The following is a 24,847-nucleotide window of genomic DNA, read 5'->3' on the forward strand; positions in this document are numbered from 1 at the left end:
GGGCCCAGTCGTGGGGCCCGAACTCTGGGCCTGGGCACTGTCTCTCAGCTCTTCAGCTCAAGTCTAGCGCTCTACCACTCACTTGAGCCACAGCGCCACTCCGGCTTTTTTTCTTTTTGCTTATGTGGTGCTGAGGAATCGAACCCAGGGCCTCAGGCATGCAAGGCAAACGCTCTACCACTGAGCCACCTTCCCAGCCCCACAAGACTCTTATCTCCAATTAATCACTAGAAAACTGGAAATGGTGCTGTGGCTCAATGTGGTAGAATGCTAGCCTTGAGTGAAAAAGTACAGGAACAGTGCTCAATCCCTGAGTTCAAGCCCTATGACTTACAAAAAAAATGCAATAAATAAATAAATAAAATGCAGAAAGCCAGGTGTCAGTGGCTCTTGCCTGTAACCCTAGCTACCCAGGAGACTCAGTCTGAGGATCGTGGTTCAAAGCCAGCCCAGGCAAGAAAGTACATGAGAATCTTATCTCCAGTCAACCACTTGAAAATCAGAAGTGGCGCTGTGGCTCAAGTGGCAGAGCACTCGCCTTGAACTGAAGAGCTCAGGGACAGCACCCAGCCCAGAGTTCAAGCCCCATAACCAAAAAAAAAAAAAAAAAAAAAAGCAAAATATCTCACAAATAGTTTTTATATTGATTACATAGCAAGATATTTGAGTGTATTTAAGTATTTTACAATTAATTTTGCTCATAATCCTAACTATTCAGGAGGCTGAAATCTAAAGATTATGGTTCAAAGCCAGACCTGGCAAGAAAGTCCATAAGGCTTTTATCTCCAATTAAGCACTGAAAAAGCTGGAAGTGGAACTATGGCTCAAATGGTAGAGTGCTAGCCTTGAGCAAAAAAGCTCAGGGAAGCCAGGCGCTGGTGGCTCATGCCTATAATCCTAGCTACTCAGGAGGCTGAGATCTGAGGATGGCGGTTCAAAGCCAGCCCGGGTAAGAGAGACCGTGAGACTCTTATCTCCAATAAAACCACCAGAAAACCGGAAGTGGCGCTGTAGCTCAAGTGGTAGAGTGCTCGCCTTGAGCTGAAGAGCTGAGGGACAGCGCCCAACCCCAGAGTTCAAGCCCCATGACCGACAAAAAAAAAAAAAAAAGCTCAGGGACAGTGTACGGGCCCTAGTTTGAGCTCCAGGACCAGAAAAAAAAGGATGGAAGGAAAGAAGGAAGGAAGGAAGGAAGGAGAGAAGGTAGGAAGGAAAGAAGGAAAGAAGGAAGGAAGAAACAAAGACAGGAGCTGAGGTGCAGTTTGGTGGAAGCACACTCAAGTTCCTGGGTCTGATCCCCAGACAGAAGAGAAGAGAGAGGAGAGAGAGGGAACAGGAGGCATCCATGGGGGATGGCCTTTGCTGCCAAGACTTGATGAGGCTCCACTAGAAGGAGGCAAAAGAATGCTCAGTTGCAGCTGAGGAAATCGGCTAGAAGTTCCTGGGCTGCCCAAGGTAAACTGTCCTGGCTCTAGTAGAAAGCTTTGAGTGGTGCCATGTGGGACAAGCTGGTGGCCCGATAGAGGAGCTGTCCTGAGACTGCTGAGCAGGCCAGGCTGGGGCCACAACCAGCCTCTCTGTTGTCTCTTCTCTGATATTCCCAGGAGCCTCTAATGGGCATCTGCCATGGAGTGGGGCAGGTGGGAGGTGCTGAGCAAGAGCGGCCCTCAAGGGGTTCATTAAGTCGGATGGGGCTGCGCTTCTCCCAAGTCTGGTTCCAGTTCTCTCTCCTGGTGAAGACCCCTGACCACTCTATGCTCCTTCCCCATTAGTCCCTGTGGCCCCTCACCCCAACCTATCTCTCTGTAGCCCACTCAGGCAAGTCTGCTGCTTGGCACCTGGGCTGGGTTAAGCAAGTGGCCACCTGCCTAGGTGGACGACTGTGGCTTCTAGCTGAAAAGGATGACTCGCTTGCTTTCCCTGCTTCAAAGCCTGGGACAACCTTTCAAGCTCTTCACTGTAACTCCCGCCTCCCGCTCAAGAACAGGGTGGCTCATTTCCACGGCAGAGATGAGGAACAGATCAGGGCAACTCCGGAGCTAATGAATGATCCCAGCTCCGACTCAGGTCAGCAACCCCCGCCAACCTTCTCCATCCTCTCTCGATGGCTCATTATTCCAGCATTCCCAGGAGACGGAATTTTTCCCCCCACCATCACCTAATTACATTCCAACTCAGTGACATGTGTCCAAGCCACACAAGAAACCCAGCAAGACTGAAGAGAATCTTCCTGCAGAGGATGTGAATGGAGACATTTTCATCTTGAAGTGTGTGTTGAGCTATTACCTGGGGAGGCCCTGTGTTGAGACCCCTCTCCTGTCACGAACAAGCTGAGCCCTATGTGTAGCGAATGATGGAAGAAAGCATGAGGCAGTGGTGAAGCAGACACAAGATGGTTCGGAGGGAAGATGGATGAGGGGAAGTAAGAGAGAACTTTTCCTCAGGGCCTGTCACAAGGAGGGGAGGAGATTCTGATCAGAATCTGTGGAGCACACTCCTTCCTCATGCTAAGTGAAGCAGTTCAATGTGTTCCCAGCCCAGGAGTCTTCCGGTCCTATTTTTGTGGCCCTGAGTCTTGGGGACTTCTGCCCACTTGCTGATAGAATCAAAGAACACTGATGCTGGGTGGAGCAGATCCTGGAGGACAAAGCAAGTCCTTTGTCTCCTTCCCACCCTCCAGCACCTACGTGGTTACCTAGTGATGTGAACTAGAGCCACTTCAGGCCCCTAGCTCACCATCTTAGTTGGTCTTCCAGCATTGCCATTGGGCCATTCACAGCTTCCTCTCTGCTTCTCCTCAGCCTTCCCCTTACTCTTTCCATAATGGGGTGGGCCCTCAGTGCTTCAGCATCCTCATGCACCCTCCTTTGAGCCACTGGCTTCAGTATCTGCCCTCACTTCTCCTCACCTGAGGGTTTCAGCTCACCTGCTTACAGGTAAGGACTCTGCAGGGAACAGCACCGGATGAGGTGAGCAGGGATGATTGTGTAGGTGGTAACCCAGAAGCTAGGCCCATCAAGGGCTCTGGGCTCCAACTCTAGCTGTTCCGAAGGAAGGCGGGAGAGGAAGGAGGCACAGGTTATCAAGTCTTTGGATTTTGCCAGAAGCTGAAATTCCAGATTTTTTTTTTTTTTTAGTATGCAATTGGTTGGCATCAAATTCAACAAATAAAAAACCCAAAACAAAACAAAAACAAAACAGTGTGAGCCCACACCACTCCACTTACAGCTTGGATTCTGCCCAAGGCCATAGTTGCCCATGACAGCTGCCTTCCATGTCTAATGGGTCCCACACTCAGCATCTTCAGTCTCCCACCCCTGCAATCCACCTCTCTCTAGTGCTCCAGACTCTCATTGAAAAACAAAACCCTGCCTCACCGAAATCTCCCGGTAGCTGTCTCTTCCCACCCATTCCTAGGCAAAGTTCTTGAAAGACATTACTCTGAAGAGTCAGCCTCTTCAAGTCCCACACCTGAGGCCCAATCCCCTCCCCACATAGGAACTCCCAACCATTTCCAGGCCCGGCTGGCCTCCTCTGACCCTAAGGACAAAGTCCCCTTGAATCTGGCTCTCCCCTGATTTCCTTGACACAACTCATGGATTTGTATAGAAAAAGCAGAGCCATCATGAATGGATTAATGCCTTTTCTTTATAGGCAAGCTCTTGTTCTCTCAAGCACTGGATTAGTTACCACAGGAATGGGTTGTTAGAACACTGCCCACTGTGTTCTGTCTGTCCAATGTGGCTGCTTGCCCTTCTACTTTCCACCATGAAGTGAAGCAACCAAAGCCCTTACCAAAAGCCAAGAAGATGCCAGCCTCTTGGACTTCTCAGCCTACAGAGCCATGAGCCCAAATAAACCTATTTTCTTTGTGAATTAACCAGTTTCAAGTATTCTGTCATAGCAACAGAAAAGGGACTGAAATGGGGATTAACACAAAACCATTTCATGATCTCATGATTGTGAGTTATATAGGCTTATCAGAAGCTGGGCACTGATGGCTCATGCCTGTAACTTAGCTCCTCAGGAGACTGATATCTTAGGATCGTGATTCAAAACCAGTCTGGGCAGGAAAGTCTGTGAGACTCTTTTGTTTTTTGTTTTTTGGTCGGTCATGGGACTTGAACTCTGGGCCTGGGCACTGTCCCTCAGCTCTTCTGCTCAAGGCTAGTGCTCTACTACTTGAGCACCACTTCTGGTTTTCTAAGTGGTTAATTGGAGATAAGAGTCTCACAGCCTTTCCTGCCCTGCTGGCTTTGAAATGTGATCCTCAGATCTCAGCCTTCTGAGTAGCTAGGATTACAGGCATGAGGCACTGGGCCCAGCTTTGTAAGACTCTTATCTCCAATTAACCACCAGAAAACTAGAAGTAGCGCTATGGCTCAAGTGGTAGAGCACTTGCCGTGAGCTGAAGAGCTGAGAGATAGCACCCAGGCCCAGAGTTTAAGCCCCATGACTGACAAAAAAAAAAAAAAAAAAAAAGCTACCCCAGGCAGTAAAGTCCATAAGACCTTCTCTCTAATAACCTACTTAGAAAAGGCCAGAAGGGGCAAGTAGAGCACTAGCCTTAAGCAAAAGATGCTCAGGGACAGCGCCTAGGCCCTGAGTTCAGGCCCCAGGACTGGCAAGCAAAAGATAAGCTCATCAGGTTAGTTCATCAGGTCTGTTCCCACTGTGGAAGGGAATCTTAGGTGGCTGTATGTAATCAGGTAGTGGGTGAGGCTGGACTCATCTGAACTAAGGTGCTGGACATCTAAGCCTGTCTCCCTCTCCTGTGATCTTTGAATTTCTCTTCTCAGTTTGGTTCCTGTACATGCTTTCTAATAAGATAGCTAGCCTACTTATGGGGGCTCTTGTTCCCCAAACTATGCGAATGAGGCTACCACCCTTCTTAATCTTTAGTGCAAGAACTGTCACCACCTGCATTCTACTAGTTAAATCAAGCAGATGCCCCTGATTCCACATGGGAAAGAACCCTCCTGAGGACAGGAACAGCAAGAGGGCTGGGGCCATCTTTGGAGATTGGCCACTGCCCATCTCTCTTCCCCATTGTCAGTGTGTTCTTGACTCTGTGCCCTCCGCACCTGGCAGTGCTTGATAACCAAGGAAATGGATGGAAGGATGGTGAAGCCAACAGATGGACAGAAGGGCTCCATGCAGGCTTCCCTGCCTGCAGGCCCCGCTGCCACGTTTAGTTCACATAAACACTACTCTCTGATGCTTAACGCTCCTCTATTTTTAAACCTCTCAAGCAGCAAGTGGTGCTTAACATTTTTTCAATCAGAGACCCCTTAAGGAATCTTGTGTCAGCTGTAGGAGACCCCTCCTTAGAAGTACATGCTACACACACTCACTTATAGCTCCGTAGCTACCCTTTATCAAGCCCTCACATTGTGTCGGTCACTCAGCTGTTACCCTGGACAGTCTGTGAGGTCCATGTAACCACCTTAGTTCCATTTTGGAGATCAGAAGACTGAGGCCCAAAGAGGTGAAAGAATTAGCTAGAAAATGCAAAGCCCAACCACTCAGGAGGTTCAGGGATGCTCTGAGGTCCACCTGTGAAGTCTAGGTGAAGAATTCCTTAGTTAGCCTCCTTAGTTAGCTGGGCACTGGTGACCCACACCTGTAATCCTAGCTACTCAGGAGGCTGAGATCTGAGGATCAAAGTTCAAAGCCAGCCCGAGCAGAAGTCCATGAAACTTAGTTCCAATTAACCACTCAGAAAACCAGAAGTGGCTCTGTGGCTCAAGTGATAGAGCATTTGCTTTGAGCTGAAGAGCTCAGTGACAGGGCCCAGGCCGAGAGTTCAAGCCCCACAACCAAAAAAAGAATTCCTTCATTAAGCAATTAAGCAAGGTGCTGAAAGCTCATGCCTGTAATCCTACTACTCAGGAGGCTGAGATCCAAGGATCACAGTTCAAAGCTAACTGGGACAAGAAAGTCATTTTATCTCCAATAACGGAGAAAAGGCTGGAAGTGTAAATATGGCTCAAGTAGTAGAGCACCAGTCTTAAATGAAAAAGCCAAGTCACAATATGAGGCTGTGAGTTCAAGCCCCAGTACAGGCACAAAATTTGAAAAAGAAAAAAAGGAAGACTTTCTCCTCTAGCTTGGTGTGGTAGATGTAGAGGTCAAGTTTCTTGCTTATGGCTAACCCTCTACCACATGAGCCATACCTCCAGTCTAGAATTTTTCTGGTTAATTGGTGATGGGGGTCTTGCAAACTTTTCTGCCTGAGCAAACTTCAAATTGAAATCCTCCAGGTCTCAGCCTCCTGAGCAGCTAAAATTACAGGTGATTACTGATACGTAGCTATTTTTTTTTTTTTTTTTTTTTTTTTTTTTTTGCTGGTCATGGAGCTTGAACTCTGTGCCTGGGTACTGTTCGGAGCTCTTCAGCTGAAGGCTAGCACTCTACCACTTGAGCCATAGCACCCACTTCCAGCTTTTTCTGTGTATGTGGTGCTGAGGAATCGAACCCAGGGCCTCATGCATGCAAGGCAAGCGCTCTACCACTGAGCCACCTTCCCAGCCCCACGTAGCTATTTTTTTAAAAAAAATTATAGTTGGAATCTGAATTCAGTGTCTTGGTGCATGCTACACATCTGTTCTACCACGACATTCCTAGCCTGCTTGTCTTTTTTTTTTTTGAGACTTTTTAGGCCAGGCTGGCTTTAACCTCTTAATCCTCCTCCCAAGTGTTAAGATTATATGCCAACACCATGACACCTGTTTCTTCCTTTCACATTCACAAGGGGCACCATGGTGCACAGAATCTATGGCTGTGTTGTTTCCCAGTAATCATAAATAAAAACTAAAAATGTTTGATTCCTGGTATGGGGGACAGCATCTGTGTATTTCCTCTAAGAAATACCAGCTTCTTGTATCCCACAGGATTCTGTGCCCTGGTGTCTTCTTCCTGAATCAGGTCTATGGCTCTCATTTCTGTTCAGAAAGCAGAGAGCTAAGAGGAAGACTGCCATGTGTCCCAGAGCACAGAGCTAGACCATTCCTGCCTCATCATTTTGGACTCTTTCTGAAGGATGGCCCGAATCCTGAACCCCTCCCCACTTGAGGGCCAAAGTTACTATCCTCCAGGCCTGAGTAGGTACTTTGAATACAGTGTTCCAATTAGTTCCTACTAAACACTAAGCAAACTTGTTTTGGTTTTGGTTTTTGTGGGACTCCAGCTTGAACTCAGGGCCTCATACTCTTCCTTAGCTTTTTGATCAAGACCAGAACTCTACCACTAGAGCCATGCCTCCATTTCTAGCTTGTCTGATGGTTAATTAGAAATAAGAGTCTCCTTCATTTGATTGCTTAGGTTGGCTTTGAACCTTGATCCTCAGATCTCAGCCTCCTGGAGTAGGATCATAGGTGTGAACTATTGGTACCTTATTTTTTCTTTAAAAATAAGACTCCATCCTTACACATGAGGGAACCAAAGCTCAGGGAAATAAATAGCTTGTCCCAAACCATTAAGTCAGCTGGGTATCAATTTGTGTGTGTGTGTGTGTGTGTGTGTGTGTGTGTGTGTGTGTGTGTGTGTATATGTGTGTGTGCAAGTACGTGCTCACATGTGTTCACATGCCAGTCCTGGGACTTGAACTCAGAGCCTGAGCACTGTCTTTGAGCTTTTTTGCTCAAGGCTAGCATGCTACCACTGGAGCCACAGCTTACTTCCAGCTTTTTTTGTTGATTAATTGGAGATAAGAGTCTCACAAACTTTCCTGACTGGCGTTGAATCTTGATCCTCAGATCTCAGATTGGCACATTATCTAATTTGAAAAAGGTTAATAAAGGGACAGTTGACAAAGGTGTTGGCAGGTAAGCCATGGATGTAGCTTAGAGGTATAGAGCATGTTTAGCACACAAGAGGCCCTAGATCCAATCTCTAGCACAAAAATCCACAAACACTCAAAAACAAAAACAAACCTTAAAGATAATGTGGGCAGGCCTAGAGAATCCATCTGGATAGTAAACAACAGGCAAGAAACCACTGGTGTGACAACTGTTAGGCTTGAAGAGCCAAGGAAAAGGACCAGCAATCAGAGTCCAGAACAGAGAAGGCAGGAATCAGCATATATTCTCCTCTGTTTCTCCTCAGCTGCCAGGACCTCCTATTGGCTGAATCTGAAGCCTAAGTATAGGAACCAACAGGTGTCATCAGCAATTCAGTCTCCCAGGCTTAGTGCTGAGCAGAGGGGACAAATGGAATCTCCTGTTTCCTTCAACCCCTGGAGAGTCATAGAGCCTGCCTTCATCCTTATGCTTACTGCTTCCAGAACCCAAGTCCTTAGACCATATTTCTAGGACCACAGGGAATTGTGCACAATCACAGGGTTCTCCCACCACCCTGAACATTGGCAACCCCCGCCCCCAAACCCCAAGCACCTCGCTGTAACTCCTACCTGCTCACCACACAGTTTTGACCCCAAAATGGACTTGGTAATTCTTTGAGAAGAGGTGGTGTGGGATCAAGGAAGTCCCCAGCAGTGGGGAGCTGTAGTTGTACAATTAACCTAAAAGCCTCTTATTAGCATCTTGGCCTAAAAGGCCCTAAACACCCACACAGAAATCAGTCTCCTCCACCCCAACTGGCTTCCAGCTAAGGGTGGAGAAAGGATTCCAGCAAAGATGTGGGCTGATGCTCTGTTGGCAGTTCAGAGCATGAGCAGAGAGCATAGCCCCTGTGGGCAAGAAGGGGATTAGGCCCCACCTCTGTGACAGGAGGCTCAAAGCCAGCTAATGCCACATCATCTCAGCGAACTACGCGCCATTTGCAGATTTATTAAATCGAGAGCCAATTCTGACACAGTTTCTTTCAAGCAGCTCTACCTTGCAGGTGTGCGAAATTTATTTGAGATAAAGAAAACCATTACAGGGAGAGCACAATCTTCAAAGCCCACCTCTGAGACCAGAAAGAAATAAAAACAGTAGCCCGTACAAATGTGCAATTAAGTTTCCAAATACTTGGGAGCCATGAGAAACACCATCCCTGCAGAGAACAGGTCTTTAAGGCAATTTTCTTGAACTCTATTCAGTACTCACTCAAAATACCTTTTAAAAATAACATATGATTTTCCTCCCTCTCCAAATGTGCCCTTGTTCTTTCTCTTCCAGGTAAGAAAGAGCCAGCTCTGGAGTAAGAAATACAGTCACTCATTTTGATAGGAGATGATGGACTACGTTTTCAGGAGGGCAGATAATACAAGCAAACAGACATCCCTGCCTGCTAATACAGGAGTCCTGCCGAGCACGGGGGGGGGGGGGGGGGGGGGGGGGAAGCCCAGGGGTCTTCACCATGGTTCCAAAAACAGAGATTGGCTCTAAGGAAAGGTGTCTGCCCACAGCCTGGGCTGGGTTCAACAAAAAACCTACTCTCCCCAGGTGGAAATCTGGTTCCCTGTGAGAAGGCTCTGCTCTGCTCTGCTCTAAGATTTGCTAAGAATAAAAGGTTCTTGTCTCTGCATGAGGTCGAATGAGCTACAAAGAGGTGTAAGAGTGTTAGCACTGCAGAGAGAAACAGGACCCACAGCCCAGCCCAGCCACAGAGCAGCAAACAGTGTGACTCAGGGTGGGTGGAGTGGCCTCACTGAATCTCAGTTCCTAGCTATAAAGTGAGCTAGCTATCTCCTGAGGCCAAGTACAAACCACTGCAGCTGGGTAGGGCTCAAGTCATTGTCTCAGTCTTAGATTGGCTATGTCCCAGCACCCAGGGCAGCAAGCCAGGGTGACACCATGCTGGGAGACTTGATCAAAAGCTGACATTGCACCAGGGTGCTGGTGGCTCACACCTGTAATCCTAGCTCCTTAAGAGGCTGAGATCTGAAGATAGGGGGTTTGAAGCTGTTCCTGGCAGACGCATCCCAAAGACTCTTATATCCAATTAACCAGCAAAAAGCTGGAAGAGGAGGTATGGTTTCAGTGGCAGAGTGCCCGTCTTGAGTGAAAAAGCTATGTGAGAGAGCAAGTTCAAGCCCGGTACGAGCATGTAAAGAAAAGCTAACACTGGGTGCAGCTTTGAGTGTTAATGCATCAGTCTGTGTGTCCTTGACCTAAGCCCTTGGAGTCTCTGAACTTCAAATGTCCCCTATCTGTGAAATGGGAATACAAATAATATAGATCCAATGAGCTAATCCCTATAAAGTGCTTAGCTAGTGCCTGGCACGGAGGAAATACTTAATAAGCAATTATTTCATGATCATGACAGCCCTCTTAGATCAGCCTCCATGTGCTAAAATTTAATAAGGTTTTCTCTCTTTGTATTTATTTTTGCAGTTACTTTCTATTTATGGCAAGTGATACTGAGTCTCCATTTACAGAAGTGTTATCAAGTTTCCTTTTTAAATACATTTATTTAAGCTAAATTGGGTCAATCTACAGAAGAAAAAGGAAGTGGAAAAATAGTGCAGGTGGTACACAGATGGGTGAGACACTGGGGAGGTGTGAGGCAGAGACTCAAATTTGGGGAACACTGAGATAATAACCTGTCTGTAAGGCTGGGGATGTGCTGCACCCCCAGCCCAAGGCCATCTCAAGGTTGTTCTGAAGTCAGCCAGTAACTGCAATGGTGACCCTGATGACCTTGGAGCCTGCATTTTCCCACCTTGGAAGTGAGGGTGTCTTACTGGATCCCCCAGTTTGGAAGTCTTTGGGTTCCCTTCGGATGTGTGAAGAGCCCTCCAAGTCCCTCACCTGCCTGAGACCCAGCAGGGGACGGGGATACTGTGACTCCATAGGCAGGTCTGGCCTGAGATGCAGGGCACTGAGGTCTTGGGGATTGGTGGGTCAGGGTCTCTTTGGGAACAGAAGCCAAGTGCCATCTTTGTACAACTTCTAAGGAGAGACTCGGAGCAGCAAGGAAATAAAAAAAAACACCATCCTGGCTCTCGCCAAGGTGTTACAACTCAGTCTCAGTTGCCTGGCAACCGTGCAGGTGCGCGATAGGACGAGTAGCACTCCCAGGGAGCCAACCAGCGGCCCCGCAGGGTCGGCCCAGGTGGGAGCTGGCGCCGAGGGGAGCCCCTCCCAACTCACACCCGCATCCACGACCCCTCCTCCTGTCCCCTCCCAGAGGGAGGAACCGCCATTGCCCCTGGGAGTCTCGGGGTGAGGCTGCATCTCATTCCACCTTGAAAGCTTTTCAATCAGTGCGGAGAGCCCCCAGCCCAGGCAAGCCGGAACCCCAGACTTTAACCCCACTCCAACCCAAACCCAGCACTTGGGCTGCACTTCGAAAATGGGGGCACGTGGCCCCTCCCTCTCTAGGTCCCAGTCGCTCCTTTGGCATACAAATACACTCCTCCATCCCCAGAGAACGTGCTAATGGAGCAGGGCCTTCCGAGGAGAGGTCTGGGGCCGCCCTCAGTGAGCTATCCAGGCGGAAGCATCCAGGTAGGTTCTTCAAGGAGTCTCAGCAACAGCTGCCAGGAATAGCGGCTCCGCTCTCTGGCTTGGAATGAACCAGGCCCTTGGAGTTCAGGCTGTATTGGATGACCTTGAGCTGGTCTCTCAACCTCTCAGTTTGTTCATCCATAAAATGGGGAGGAAAAAGGACCCACTTTATAAGGCTGTTGTGCAGATGAAGTGTGGTGGTGATGCACACAGGCTATTTAACACATAGCAAATACTTAAGCCTGATTCATGGAGAAAAAAAAATGAACAGTTCCATTGGGGTCTGGAAGTTGTTGCCAATGGGCACACGTCACCAAGTTGCTGGGGTGACTCCCAATCAGAACACCATAATGCCCAGGCCCCTCCACCCTAGCATCCTATTTCCAAACATCAGTACAGACAGCCTCCTGGACCTGAACCCAACAGAAAGCTGGTGGGCTAGCTGGCTTCCCTAGATGGTGGCTGTGACCAGCCAGCAGGTAGGGCCCCTGCATTTCCTGCTTCCTGGCAGCAAGTGAAACAGGCACCAGGGGCTCATGCCTGTAATTCTAGCTACTCCGTAGTAGGGTGAGATGTGAGGATCATTGTTCAAGACCAGCCACACAGAAAAGTCCATCAGTCTCCTATTTCCAATTAATCATCGAAAAAAGCTGGAAATGGAGCTGTGGTTCAAGTGGTAGAGTGTCAGCCTTGAGCAAAAATGCTAAAGGAGAGCCAGGTGCTAGTGACTCAACTGTAATCCGAGCTACTTAGGAGGCTGAGATCTGAGGACTGCAGTTCCAAGCCAGCCCGGGCAATAAAGTCCCCATGAAACTCTTATCGCAAAGTGGTAGAATGCTAGCCTTGAGCAAAAGTGCTCAGGGACAGCACCCTTGCATGCATGAGCCAGAAGTGGCACTGTGGCTCAAATGGTAGAGCACTAGCCTTGAGCTGAAGAGCTGAGGGACAGCACCCAAGCCCAGAGTTGAGATCCCACAATTGACCAAAACAAACAAACAAACAATAGTGGGTGAGCAGTAGTGGCACACAAAGAATTCTTCCTAGCCAGGTAAAGGTAGTGAACACTTATGGTTGCAGCTACTTGGGAGATGGAAGCAGGAGGCTCTTGTTTGGAAACCCAACCTGGGTCAAGTTGCACCAAATCCTGTTTGGAAAAACTACAAGCAAAAAGACTGGGGGCAGATGGGCACCAGTGGCTCATGCCTATAATCCTAGCTACTCAGGAGGCTGAGATCTGAGGATCATGGTTCAAAACCAGCCTGGGCAGGAAAGGCCATGAAACTCTTATCTCCTATAAACCACCAGAAAACTGGAAGTGGCACTGTGGCTCAAGTGGTAGAATGCTAGCCTTGAGCCGGAGAGCTGAGGGACAGCGCCCAGGCCCAATGTTCAAGCCCCATGACCAACAACAACAAAAAAAGTGGTAGACTACCTATTAAGAGGCATGAAAGTCAAGCCCCAGTACCACCCCTCCCCCAAATCTCCCTAATACACTCCACCCTCTCTCCTAGACCTTTGACTTTTCTTCCCTCTAAGGAATTATGTATTCTCTATGGAGTCCTCATCAGATTCCACTGACATGTCATTCTTCCAAGGGTGGTTTTTTTCCCCTTGTAATTAGTAGAGCCAGGCACAGCCCTCCGTCTCTCAGGATAGCAAAGGGGGAACGAGTCACCAAGTCCAGCTCTGCTCAGTGGGGCAAGCTCTTCTCTTTGGGGAGCACCTTCCCAACTTTCTGCTTACCCTCCACCCTAGACTTCTATTTTACCAGCAGGTCGGCAGGGCAAGTATGAATGTGCTCCTGCCAAGAAGAATGTGGAGAAAGAAATCTCATAGGGAATCCCCATTCAACCTTGAGGGAAGCTCCTGGAAGCCTTATTGAACACTAGGGCTGAAGACCCTGATGCTTGTTCCATCTGCCCCCAGATGGGCTGGGGGAGAGCAAGAAGTCTGAAGGCTTCACACTTCAGCATAAGCTGATGGCTCACACCTACAATCCTGGTTACTCAGGAGACTGAGAGCCAGAGGATCATGGTTTGAAGCAGTACTGGGCAAAAAAGTCTGAGTAACTCTATTTCCAAATAACTAGCAAAAAGCTAGAGCTAGAAGCATGGCTTAAATAGTAATGCACCAGCCAAGGAAGCCATTCCTCCAGATCATCTGTCCAGGCTTTGCTCTTTTTTCAGGAAATTCTAGAACCTGCCAGAAAAGGAAACTCATCAGGATGCCAGAGGGCCAAGGATGTAAATTCCAACAGGCAGGATGGTGCTTCCAAACTAATAACAGAATATACAAGTGTTAACACCACATATAAACCCCCAGATCTCAAAAGCCCAGCAAGACAGGTATTACTACCCTTTTGTCTAGATGACAAACTTGAAACTCCAAGGCTGCTTGCAAGCTGCCACAGCAGATAGTGTCAGAGCCAGAGCCAGACTCAGGTCCTTTGTTTCAGCTTCTTGTTCATGACAGTGTCTTTCCCACCATCCTATCCCCAGGTCAGTGCCAGGCAGCCACAAATCCACAAGTGGGAATGGAAGGAGGGCAAGAGCCCACAGCTCCTGTATGCCCACCCTCCATCTGCCAAGGACTTGCCCGGTCTGGGCAAGAGGCATGCTCTGTTTATCTCTGCAGAAACTAGTGGAGGAGGCAGTGCCACCTATGCTGCAGGTGCCCACCCTGGAGGCCCTCTTCTCCTCCTCCTTTACAGAGGCAGATCCAACCCACTGGAAGCAAAGTGAGAGGGACACGGCCACTGGCTGAGGAATGAGGACAGTTCAGCAGGAGGCAGAGGACAGACACATTACTGTTCTCCTATGTCCTGAGACTCCTTTTGCTGTGAGTTCCTTGAAGGCAGCATGGTTGCTACACAAGGCTTATCTCAAGCACCCAACAGTCAGCAACCGGAAAACTGGACATAGAGGAGGACTATAGGCCCTATGAGGCCATTTGGTGGGAAAGCTGTTCTGAGACTTCACATTCCCCTGAAGACATTTGTCCAGTAACCTCACCATAGAGGCTGATTTACAGTGACACTGACAAAGCATCTATTTCTTTTCCTGTGGCTGTGCACTGAACTCTATTCATGACTTGCTATTCTTGCTTATAAAGGGGGCCCCAGCAAATATACACACATACATACACACCTCACATGAACACTTAAGCTTCACAAAATCTGCATCTGATCAAAATGCCAAAATCTAGAAATGCTTCCACCAATAAAGCACAGGCTCATAGTCTGGCTCTGGCTGGCACCTGTGAGCTGGTTTCCCACGCTCTGGGCTGGAATAAGGATTGGCAGAGGCCCTGAGGCCAGGGAAATCCCACATCATATACAAAAACCTTGTGTTCACCAAACACAGGTGAATAAGACTGAGCAACATCCCATCCACACCCACATAAACCATTTAGCCACAAAAATCAAGGACCCCCCCAAAAAAAAAGTTTTAATCAGCTGGGCACTGATGGCTCAGCTACTCAGGAGGATGAGATCTGAGGATCATGGTTCAAAGCCAGCCTCGGTAGGAAAGTCCATGACACTCTTATCTCTAATTAATCACTAGAAAACCAGAAATGGCACTGTGGCTCAAAATAGTAGAGCACTAGCCTTGAGTGAAAAGCTCAGGGAAAATGCCCAGGCCCTGACTGACCAAAAAAACCAAAACCAAAACCAAACAAACAACAACAACAACAACAACAACAACACACACACACACACACACACACACACACACACAAAACCCAAAACTAAAAAGTCTTAACCTTTTTGAATGGGGGATTCTTTTTAGAGCTGAAAGGGCTCCACATACCACCCTGAATGTGCTCATTCTTGTCTGATCTTTTTTTAAAAAAAATTTTGTTATTATCTTTAAGTAGTTGTACAAAGAAGCTCCCATTCTACAAAAAAAGTATATGAGGGGCTGGGAAGGTGGCTCAGTGGTAGAGCGCTTGCCTTACATGCCTGAGGCCCTGGGTTCGATTCCTCAGCACCACATAAGCAAAAAGAAAAAAGCTGGAAGTGGCGCTGTGGCTCAAGTGGTAGAGCGCTAGCCTTGAACTGAAGAGCTCAGGGACAGTGCCCAGGCCCAGAGTTCAGGCCCCACGACTGGACCAAAAAAAAAAAAAGTATATGAGCCAGGCACTGGTGGCATGCCTGTAATCCTAGCTATTCAAGAGGCTGAGATCTGAGGATCACAGTTCAAAGCCAGCCTGGGCAAGGAAAGTCAGTGAGACTCTTATCTCCAATAAACCACCAGAAACCTGAAGTGGCGCTGTAGCTCAAGTGGTAGTGCTAGCCTTGAGCTGTAAAGCTGAGGAACAGTGCTCAGGCCCAGAGTTCAAGCTCCATACTGACAAAAAGAAAAAAAATCAAAAACAGAAAAAATAGTATATGAATACAAGGTATCTGACAACATTTTCACCCATCACTCCTAACCCATCTCTTCTCTCACTTTTTTTTAATTGAGATTAGGTTATTACATAAATTCTTGTCTGATCTAGGAAGCTAAGTAAGCAAGGTGGGACCTGATTGGCCCTTGGATGGGAGAATCTGGTTAAGGCCCTGAAGCTCTCTTCCTCACAATGCACCTGTACACAGATTAGTATCCATTGTCTCTGAGGGCTATGAATGTCTAAGGCCAACCCATGCATGCTCATGGACCCAGAAGCCCCGTCAGTGCCTTGATGTAGAGGCAGTATACCGGGACAGAAGGTGGTGATCAGAGACAGGGCTCCCCGCTCCTCAAGGTCACTTCACTTCCCCAACCTCTTCTAAGGTTTGCATTAAATGATCTCTAAATTCCTTCCAACTCTAGAATTCTGATGATTTCTGTGACTTTCATGTTCTGCAGGGCTGAGTGCTCCCCCCAGGCCTTTGGGAAGAAGGGAGCTCGCTTGTGCTGAACACCATTACGTGCAACAAGCATTTGTCAGACTTTGGGATTCAAGTCTCCCAATGGCCCTACAGGGCTCCCTCTGACAGATCAAAAACTTCCCCCTTGAGTGAAGGTACATGGTAAGAGGTAGCACTTGGATCTCCACCAACCCCAGGCACCCACTTCTCAGCATTCCACAATGCTTTGGTACTCTCCTTCTCACACCCACTGTCAACTCAGCCTTAAAAATATGGGTCTCTCCCTCTACCTCTGTACCTCTTGGCCTCAAGCCACCTGGTCTGCTGGATACCTGGCAGATGGAAAATGAACATATGTACCCCTTTCTATCCATCTGAATCAATCTTACTGAACCCAACCCTGTCTAGGGCCACTGCTTCATCAGCGGACAATTAATGACTGTGGTTGATTGCTGGACACTTGTGCTCAGAACAACATAAGCCAGGTTTGTGTTCCCAGCTTAAAAGCCCAGATTAATCGCCCTGGGCTGGTTCTCTCACACACAGGGATATATTTTCTTCTTGGAATTTACAAGTAGTTCCATCTGAGAAATAAACAACCAGAGATAAAAATTACATTGTCACAGTGCAGGTGTGATAGATGGAGGAAGGAGCCGTTGTGGTGGCTGAGGAGGCGCTTTGCCGACAGAATCCACCAAATGAGACGAGGAGGAGCCCCGGGTAAGGGGAATGAGCCGCTGATGGGATCCCAACCACACGGGAAGCACGGAATCTCAGCAATTTACATTTCATCACTGTAAATCATAGGGTTCCCAGGCTGGCCTGCCGGAACCAGGGTGAGAGGGTGATTGACAGGACACCTCTCTGCTGCTAACTCTGGCCTGCCTGAACAAAAGGATGTTCCCAGATGAGGCCACCACTCAACAATTCTATCTCCCCTAGTACTACTACCAGCTAATAGAAGCTGGACCTACCTGTGGAAGAAAGCCACATTGGAGGAAGCAGGTTGGTAATAAAGGTAATTAACATGGGCTGGGAATGTGGCTTAGTGGTAAGAGCTTGCCTAGCATAATACATGAAGCCCTGGGTTCAATTCATCATTACCACATAAAGAGACAAGGCTGGAAGAGGCACTGTGGCTCAAGTGGTAGAGTACTAGCCTTGAGCAAAAGCAGCTCAGGGACAGTCCAGACCCTGAGTTCAAGCCCCATGACTGGAGAGAGAGAGAGAGAGAGAGAAAGCAGGAGACAGTGGCTCACGCCTATAATCCTAGCTACTCAGGAAGCTGAGATCTGAGGATCTTGGTTCAAAGCCAGCCCGGGCAGGAACATCCGTGAGACTCTCATCTCCACTAGAAACCACTAGAAAACCGGAAGTGCTCAAATGGTAGAGCCCTAGTCTTGGGCTGAAGAGCTGAGGGACAGGACCCAGGCCCAGAATTCAAACCCCACAACCAACCAAAAGAGAGAGAGACAGAGAGACAGAGAGAGACAGAGACAGAGAAGAGAGAGAGAGAGGAGAGACAGAGAGAGACAGAGAGAGACAGAGAGAGAGAGGGAGAGAGAATAATTAACATTTACTGAGCACTAAGTGCTCAGCACTCTATGAAGGACTTAGAGAAGTTTGTCTTGTATTAATCCTCACATGACAGCCCTATAAGGAAGGTGTCACCTCTCCCACTACAACAGAGCCTGTTTTACTTTCTTGTGACTTTTTTTCCTGCCCAGGCTGGCTTTGAACTGAGATTCTCAGATCTCAGCCTCTGAGTAGCTAGGATTACAGGTGTGAGCCACCAGCACCTGGTTCTTGTGACTTTTAGTACATATTAATTGTACAAATCTGTGTCTCGTGTGTGTGTGTGTGTGTGTGTGTGTGTGTGTGTGTGTGTGTGTGTGTGTATGTGTGTGTATGGGGGGGTACTAGGGCTTCCACTTAGGGGCCTTGCTTGGCTTCTTTTACTCAAGGCTGGCACTTTACTACTTAAGCCACACCTCTACTTCCAGCTTGTTGTTGGTTAATTGGAACTAAGAGTCTCATGGACTTTTCTGCTGGGGATGGCTTTGAACTTTGATCCTCATCTCTCAGCCACTTGAGTAGCCAGGATTACAGGAGTGAGTCACCAGCATCTGGCTCTGTATAAATTATTTTACAGATGATTAAACTGAAGTTTGAAGAAGGCAGATGACTTGTTTAGGTCCCTGAACTGAATTGAATGGTGGCTTCCAAATGACATCCTCATATCCAAGTCCCTGGAACCTGTTTGACCTTATTTAGAGAAAGGGTCTTTATTGATGTATTTAATGATCTTTTTGGGTTTTTTTTTCTTTGTTTTAGTAATATTGAGGGTTGAACTCATGGCCTGTGCTTGCAAGGCAGGTGCTCTATCACTTGAACTTGAATTATACCTCTAGCCCTTTTTGTTGCAGTTATTTTTTAGATAGGGTCTCCTGTTTTTGCCTTAGACCCTTATCTTTACTTAAGCTTCTGAGTGGCTGGGATTACAAGTATGAATTACCACCTCTGACTTATTGGTTGGCATGACACCTCAATAAATTTTTTGCATGGGCTGACCTGGACTCTCCTGATCTCTGTCTCCCAAGTAGCTTTGATAAGTAGCTGGTAAGGTATTCAGAAAGTTAAGGATCTTGAGATAAGCTCATCCTGGATTATCCAGATGAATTCTAAATTTAATGACAAATGTCTTTAAAGACAAAAGAGCCAGACACTGGTGGCCTGTAATCCTAGCTACTCAGGAGGCTGCAATCTGAGGATCAAGATTCAAAGCCAGCCTTAGCAGGAAAGTCTGCAAGACTGTTATCTCCAATTAACCCCCAGAAAACCTGAAGTGGCTCAAAATGGTAGAACACTAGCCTTGAGCAGAAAAAACTCAGAGACAGTACCCAGGCCCTGAATTCAAGCCCTATCTCACACACATACACAGACACACACACACACACACAAGACAAAAGAGGCTTAACAGTTTGGATCAAGTGGTAGAGGCCTTGAATTCAAATTCCAATACTGCAAAAAAAAAAAAAAAAAAAAAGATAAAAGAGAAGACAGAGAAAAGCCACATGAAGACAAAGGCAGAGATTGAAACAATACAACTACAAGGAATATGGGTTTGTTGTACTTTTTTTATGGTGATACTGGGATTTAAACTCAGGACTTTGGGCTTCCTAGATAGGCACTTTATCACTTGAGCTGCACCTCATGATCAGCAACAAGAAACCGCCATCAGAAGCTGGAAAAGACAGGAACAGATTGACAATCAGAGGGGTACAACCCTGTGGACACCTTGATTTCAGATTTATAGCCTCCAGACCTGTGTGAGAATAAATTTCCGTGGTTTTCAGCTCCTGAGTTTGTAATTTAGGGCAGCCCCAGAAAATGACTGCAATCCCACACCTTACAAGTGGCAGATCCAAGATCCGATCTTCCAGGCTGATTCCAGACTCAGGGTCCATCCATCATATAATACTATCAGGCCAGAGGCCTGAGTTCTAGTTACAATCTACTGTGACTTTGTGGTGTGACCTTGAAGAAGTCACTCAGCCTCTACTTCCTCATCTGGAAAGGAGGGGTTTGGGCACAGGGACAAACAGGATCTGGGTAATACGAAGTGAAAAAGAAAAAAAAGTGCTTAGCAAAGAGGTCTGGTCTGCCTGACTCTCTGCCAGATGTTTGGAAGGAGCTGGTTCCTGCCCCGCCTTTAGGGGTGGGCTTGTACCCAATCAGCACAAGCTCCCAAGCCTCCCAGGCCTCAAGGACTGCTTCAGGGCCAAACTAGTGTAAGTCAATGATTTCAGATCACAACTTTGGTTTAAACTGTTGAAGGAATGAAAGCTCTTCTTTCTATCTTGGCAGAGGGAGAGATGGCAGCCTCGAGCTGCTACAGTTTGCTGAGAATGATGCATACTCAGGAGAAGCCAAGCCAAGAGAAAAAGAAACCAAGCCCTGTCAGGTGTGTTGGTGCATACCTATAATCCTAGTAGTGGAGAGGCTGAAACAGGAGGAGCAAGAGTTTGAGGCTAGTTTGGGCTACATAGTAAAACCCAGCCTCAACCACCCCACCCCACCCCCCAAAAAAAAATTGGAAAGAAAGAAAAAAAAATCAGGTCCTAGTGACACTGTGATCAAGTTGTACCTGATGATGATTTTTTAAGTTTCAGGAGCCTATGAGATTTTTTTGTTTGTCATTTGCTAACTAGAAGATCCCAAGACCAGACCCAAGTTGGACTTCTTTTGTTTGTTCATTGTCTTCCTATATAGCCCAGGCTGGCCTCATGTAGCAGTCCTGTTGACTCAGCTTCCCAAAGTATATTTTGTATTTTGTGTATGGTGTGTGTGTGTGTGTGTGTGTGTGTGTGTGTGTGTGTGTGTGTGTGTGTGTATTTTGTGTATGGTGTGTGTGTGTGTGTATGTGTGTGTGTGATGGGGCTTGAATTCAGGACCAGGCACTGTCCCTCAGCTTTTATACTCAAGGCTGAAGCTCTACCACTTAAGTCACAGCTCCACTTCCAGTTTTTTGGGGGGAAAGAGGAGAGAGGTGGTAGGTGGCAGTAGTTAATTGGAGTTAAGAGTCTCACAGACTTTCCTGCTCTGCCTGACTTCCAACTGTGATCCTCAGGTCTCAGCTTCCAGAGTAGCTAGGATTACAGGTATGAGCCACTGGTGCTCAACCCAAGTATATTTTTATGAGTCCTTTTGGGCTCAAGTAGTAGAGTGCCAGCAGTGAGCAAGCTTCAACAAAACAAAATATCAGGGCTGGGAAGTGGTAGAGTGCTTACTTCCCATGCATGAGGCCCTGGATTCAATTCCTCAGCACCACATAAACAGAAAAGGCTGAGATCTGGGCATCGGTGGCTCATTCCTATAAGCCTAGCTACTCAGGAGGCTGAGATCTGAGGATCATGGTTCAAAGCCAACCCAGGCAGGAAAGTCCATGAGACTCTAATCTCCAATAAACCACTCAGGAAACCAGAAGTGGCACTGTGGCTCAAGTGGTAGAGCGATAGCCTTGTGCCAATAAGAGTTGAGGGACAGCACCCAGGCCCAGAGTTCAAGCCCCACAACCTACCAAAAACAATAAACAAAACAAAACACCAAAAGTCCTTCTAGTACATAATTTCAGGGCTAGAGAGTCACAGTATATATGTGTGCCTGCAGTGCAAACATATGAATTCCCAGATATATACACACATCTGTGTACTTTTCATCATCTCTTGGGGCTAGGAGGTATAGGGGAGAATGATGAAAGGGGTAACATTGATCAAGATACATTGTATCGCCGGGCGCTGGTGGCTCACGCCTGTAATCCTAGCTACTCAGGAGGCTGAGATCTGAGGATCGCGGTTCAAAGCCAGCCCGGGCAGGAGAGACCGTGAGACTCCTATCTCAAATAAACCACCAGAAAACCGGAAGTGGCGCTGTAGCTCAAGTGGTAGAGTGCTCGCCTTGAGCTGAAGAGCTGAAGGACAGCGCCCAGGCCCAGAGTTCAAGCCCCACGACCGACCAAAAAAAAAAAAAAAGATACATTGTATCCATAAACTGTTCTGTTGAATGGCCACTGCTTGATACAAACTACTTAAAACTAATAATTTAAAAAAGTCTCTGACCAAAGATAATAAAGTCCCCCTTAACGTTTGGCCACTTTCCTCAAGGCAGCTAACTTGTTCACCAGTGTCCTCAGCACCAAGAAGTGTACATGAACAGCTTCTGGTGTTGTTCAATTTGAGGAACAAATGAACACATGAATGATGGAGAGAGTGTTGTAGGCAACATAGTCTTCATGCTAGTGACCCTGGATATGCAGGGAGATTCCCATGAGAATAGAAACAAAACTAGTCATAAGGAGGCAAAGTGCTATAACATGGGGTAGATAGATAGGTCAGGGCCTGATCACAAAAGATCTTGAAAGCCTCTTTGTTATCAAACATGATAGCACCTTCCCGTAAACCCCACATTCAAGAGGCTGTGGACAAGAGGCGGCTAGCCTGTGCTATATAAGGAAACCTTGACTCAAAAACAAAATGAAGAGCCAGGCACGCTGGGGGCTCATGTCTGTAATCCTAGCTACTCAGGAGGCAGAGATGTGAGGATTGAGTTTCAAGGCCAGCCCAGGATATGAGACTCTTCTCTCTGATAAACTACTCAGAAAAAAAGCCAAATGTGTTGCTGTGGCTCAGAGTGGTAAATCAGCCAGGTGCCAGTGGCTCACACCTGTAATCCTAGCTACTCAGGAGGCTGAGATCTGAGGATTGCAGTTCAAAGCCAGTCCAGGCAGGAAAGTCCAGGAGACTCTTTTCTCCAATCAACTACCAGGAGACTGGAAGTGGCTCTGTGGCTCAAGTGGCAGAGCACTCACCTTGAGCTAGAGAGCTCAGGGACAACACCCAGGCCCAGAGTTCAAGCTTCCACAACCAACCAAAATAATAATAAGTGGTAAAACACTAGCTTTGAGCAGAAAAACCTCAAGGGATAGCACCTAGGCCTTGAATTCAAGCCCCAGGACCAGCCAGAAAAAAGAAAAAAGAAAGAGAATAAATAAATAAATAAATAAATAAACCCCTGTTTAAAGCAGGGCTTGAGCCAGGAGCCTGTAATCCTAGCTACTCAGGAGGCTGAGATCTGAGGATCAAGGCTCAAAGCCAGCCCATGCAGGAAAATCTAGGAGTCTTTTTTTTTTTGGGGGGGGGGGTCCGGTCGTGGGGCCTGAACTCTGGGCCTGGGCGTTGTCCTTAGCTCTTCACTCAAGGCTAGCACTCTACCACTTGAGCCACAGCGTCACTTCCAGCTTTTTTCTTTTTGCTTATATGGTGCTGAGGAATCGAACCCAGGGCCTCAGGCATGTAAGGCAAGCATTCTACCACTGAGCCACCTTCCCAGCCCCAATCTAGGAGTCTTTTGTCTTCAATTAACTATTAAAAGGCTGGAAGTGGAGCTGTGGCTCCATTAGTGGTAGCGCACTAGCTTTGAGCAAAAAAGCCCAGGGACAGCATCCAGACCTTGTGTTCAAGCCCCAAGATACATTCTCATTCTCTCTCTTCTCTCTCTCTCTCTCTCTCTCTCTCACACACACACACACACACACACACACACACACACACACACCGCTTGTATTTCAAGAGCTGTGAGAAGCCACTGAAGGACTGTAAGCCCCTAAGGATCCTGTTCCCTAACACCTTTGACTGCAGTGAGACTTGGAGGCAAGAGAAGAATCTTGAACACCAATTAAGAGCTTTGTTCCAAACAGGAGATGCAGGCCCCTGGTTTGAGCAGGCTATGGCGGAAATGAGAGAAGGAGAAGACTCGGGCAATGTGCAGGGAATGGACACCATTGGTGGACGATGACGAAGGAGAGGATGAGTCAGTGGGTACTCAGCATAGAGAGAACCAGATTCCTCACCGTCCTAGATTTGGACACTTCTATTAATGTGGTCAAAAATTATAGATGCTTTTTTTTTGGAAGGCACATCAAACTTTCTGACTCACTGTGCTTGCAGGCAAATGCTTCCTCATCATAATAACCCTTACTGGGACAAGAAGCCTCTACTGTGAGCAGGCTGGAGTCCTAGAGCTGGTGCCAAGTGGCTGGATTACAGCCTGGAGAAAGGCGCCGGCTGGGGCATGGCACAGAGGCCTGGGTCACTGAACTACCGGGGAATTCATATCAAGGAGGAGGTGGTGGTCACAGGCAAGGGATAAATGCTGTCTTCTTCCTCCACACTGCTGATTTTTCCAGATAGAAAAAGGAAAAGTTAAGGGCTGGGGTTGTAATTCAGTGGTAGAGCACATGCTTAGCATGTATGAGGACCTGGACTTCATGGGGGTTGGAGGGCACCTACTAAAAAAATGGTTGTTTTCCAAAGACAATAGGCAAGACAGGGCCACACTTAGCAGATAATTCAACCTCTATATAAAAGTTCTTGAAATGAAGTCAAAACAGTTAATACAAAGAAGGAAAAGAGGGAATGTGGGTCAGTGGTAGAGCGCTTGCCTAGCATGCAGGAAGCCCCGGGTTCCATTCCTCAGTACCACATAAAACAGAAAAATCTGGAAGTGGCGCTGTGGCTCAAGTGGTAGAGTGCTAGCCTTCAGCAAAAAAGCTCAGGGATGGTGAGCAGGTCCTGAGTTCAAGCCCCAGGACTACCAAAAAAAAAAAAAAAAAGGAAGGAAGCCAGGCCCTAGTGGCTCATACCTGTAACCTCAGCTACTCAGGAGTCTGAAATCTGAGGATTAAAGTTCAAAGTTCCAGTCAGGACAGGAAAATCCATGAGACTCCTATCTCCAATTAGCCAGCGGAAATCTAGACCCACTTCCAGCTGTAGCTCAAGTGGTAGAGCATGAGCATTGGCTGGAAAAGCCTAGACACAGTGCAAAGCCCTGAGTTCAAGCCCTTGTACCAGCATCCAAAAAAAAAAGGAGGGAGGGAGGAAGAGAGAGTAGAGAGGAAGGAGTTTTTGAAGCCTACTCAGATGCTATTCTGGTTTTTATTTTGTTTTGTTTTCTTTTTCTTTTGGTCAGTTATGGGGCTTGAACTCTGGGCCTGGGCACTCTTCAGCTCAAGGCCAGTGCTCTACCACCTGAGCCACAACAC

At 47.4% G+C, this 24,847-nt stretch overlaps 1 protein-coding gene across 1 annotated transcript in view; it reads right to left on the reverse strand.

Annotated features, from left to right (window-relative positions):
* Rtn4rl1 (reticulon 4 receptor like 1) overlaps positions 1-24,847 on the reverse strand; it is a 79,758-nt gene that overhangs the window by 20,541 nt on the left and 34,370 nt on the right. The window lies entirely within an intron of this gene.

The sequence above is a fragment of the Dipodomys merriami genome, unplaced genomic scaffold (genome assembly GCF_024711535.1).
Source record: "Dipodomys merriami isolate MVZ:Mamm:240054 unplaced genomic scaffold, mDipMer1.0.p SCAF_19, whole genome shotgun sequence".
Classification (NCBI taxonomy): domain Eukaryota; kingdom Metazoa; phylum Chordata; class Mammalia; order Rodentia; family Heteromyidae; genus Dipodomys; species Dipodomys merriami.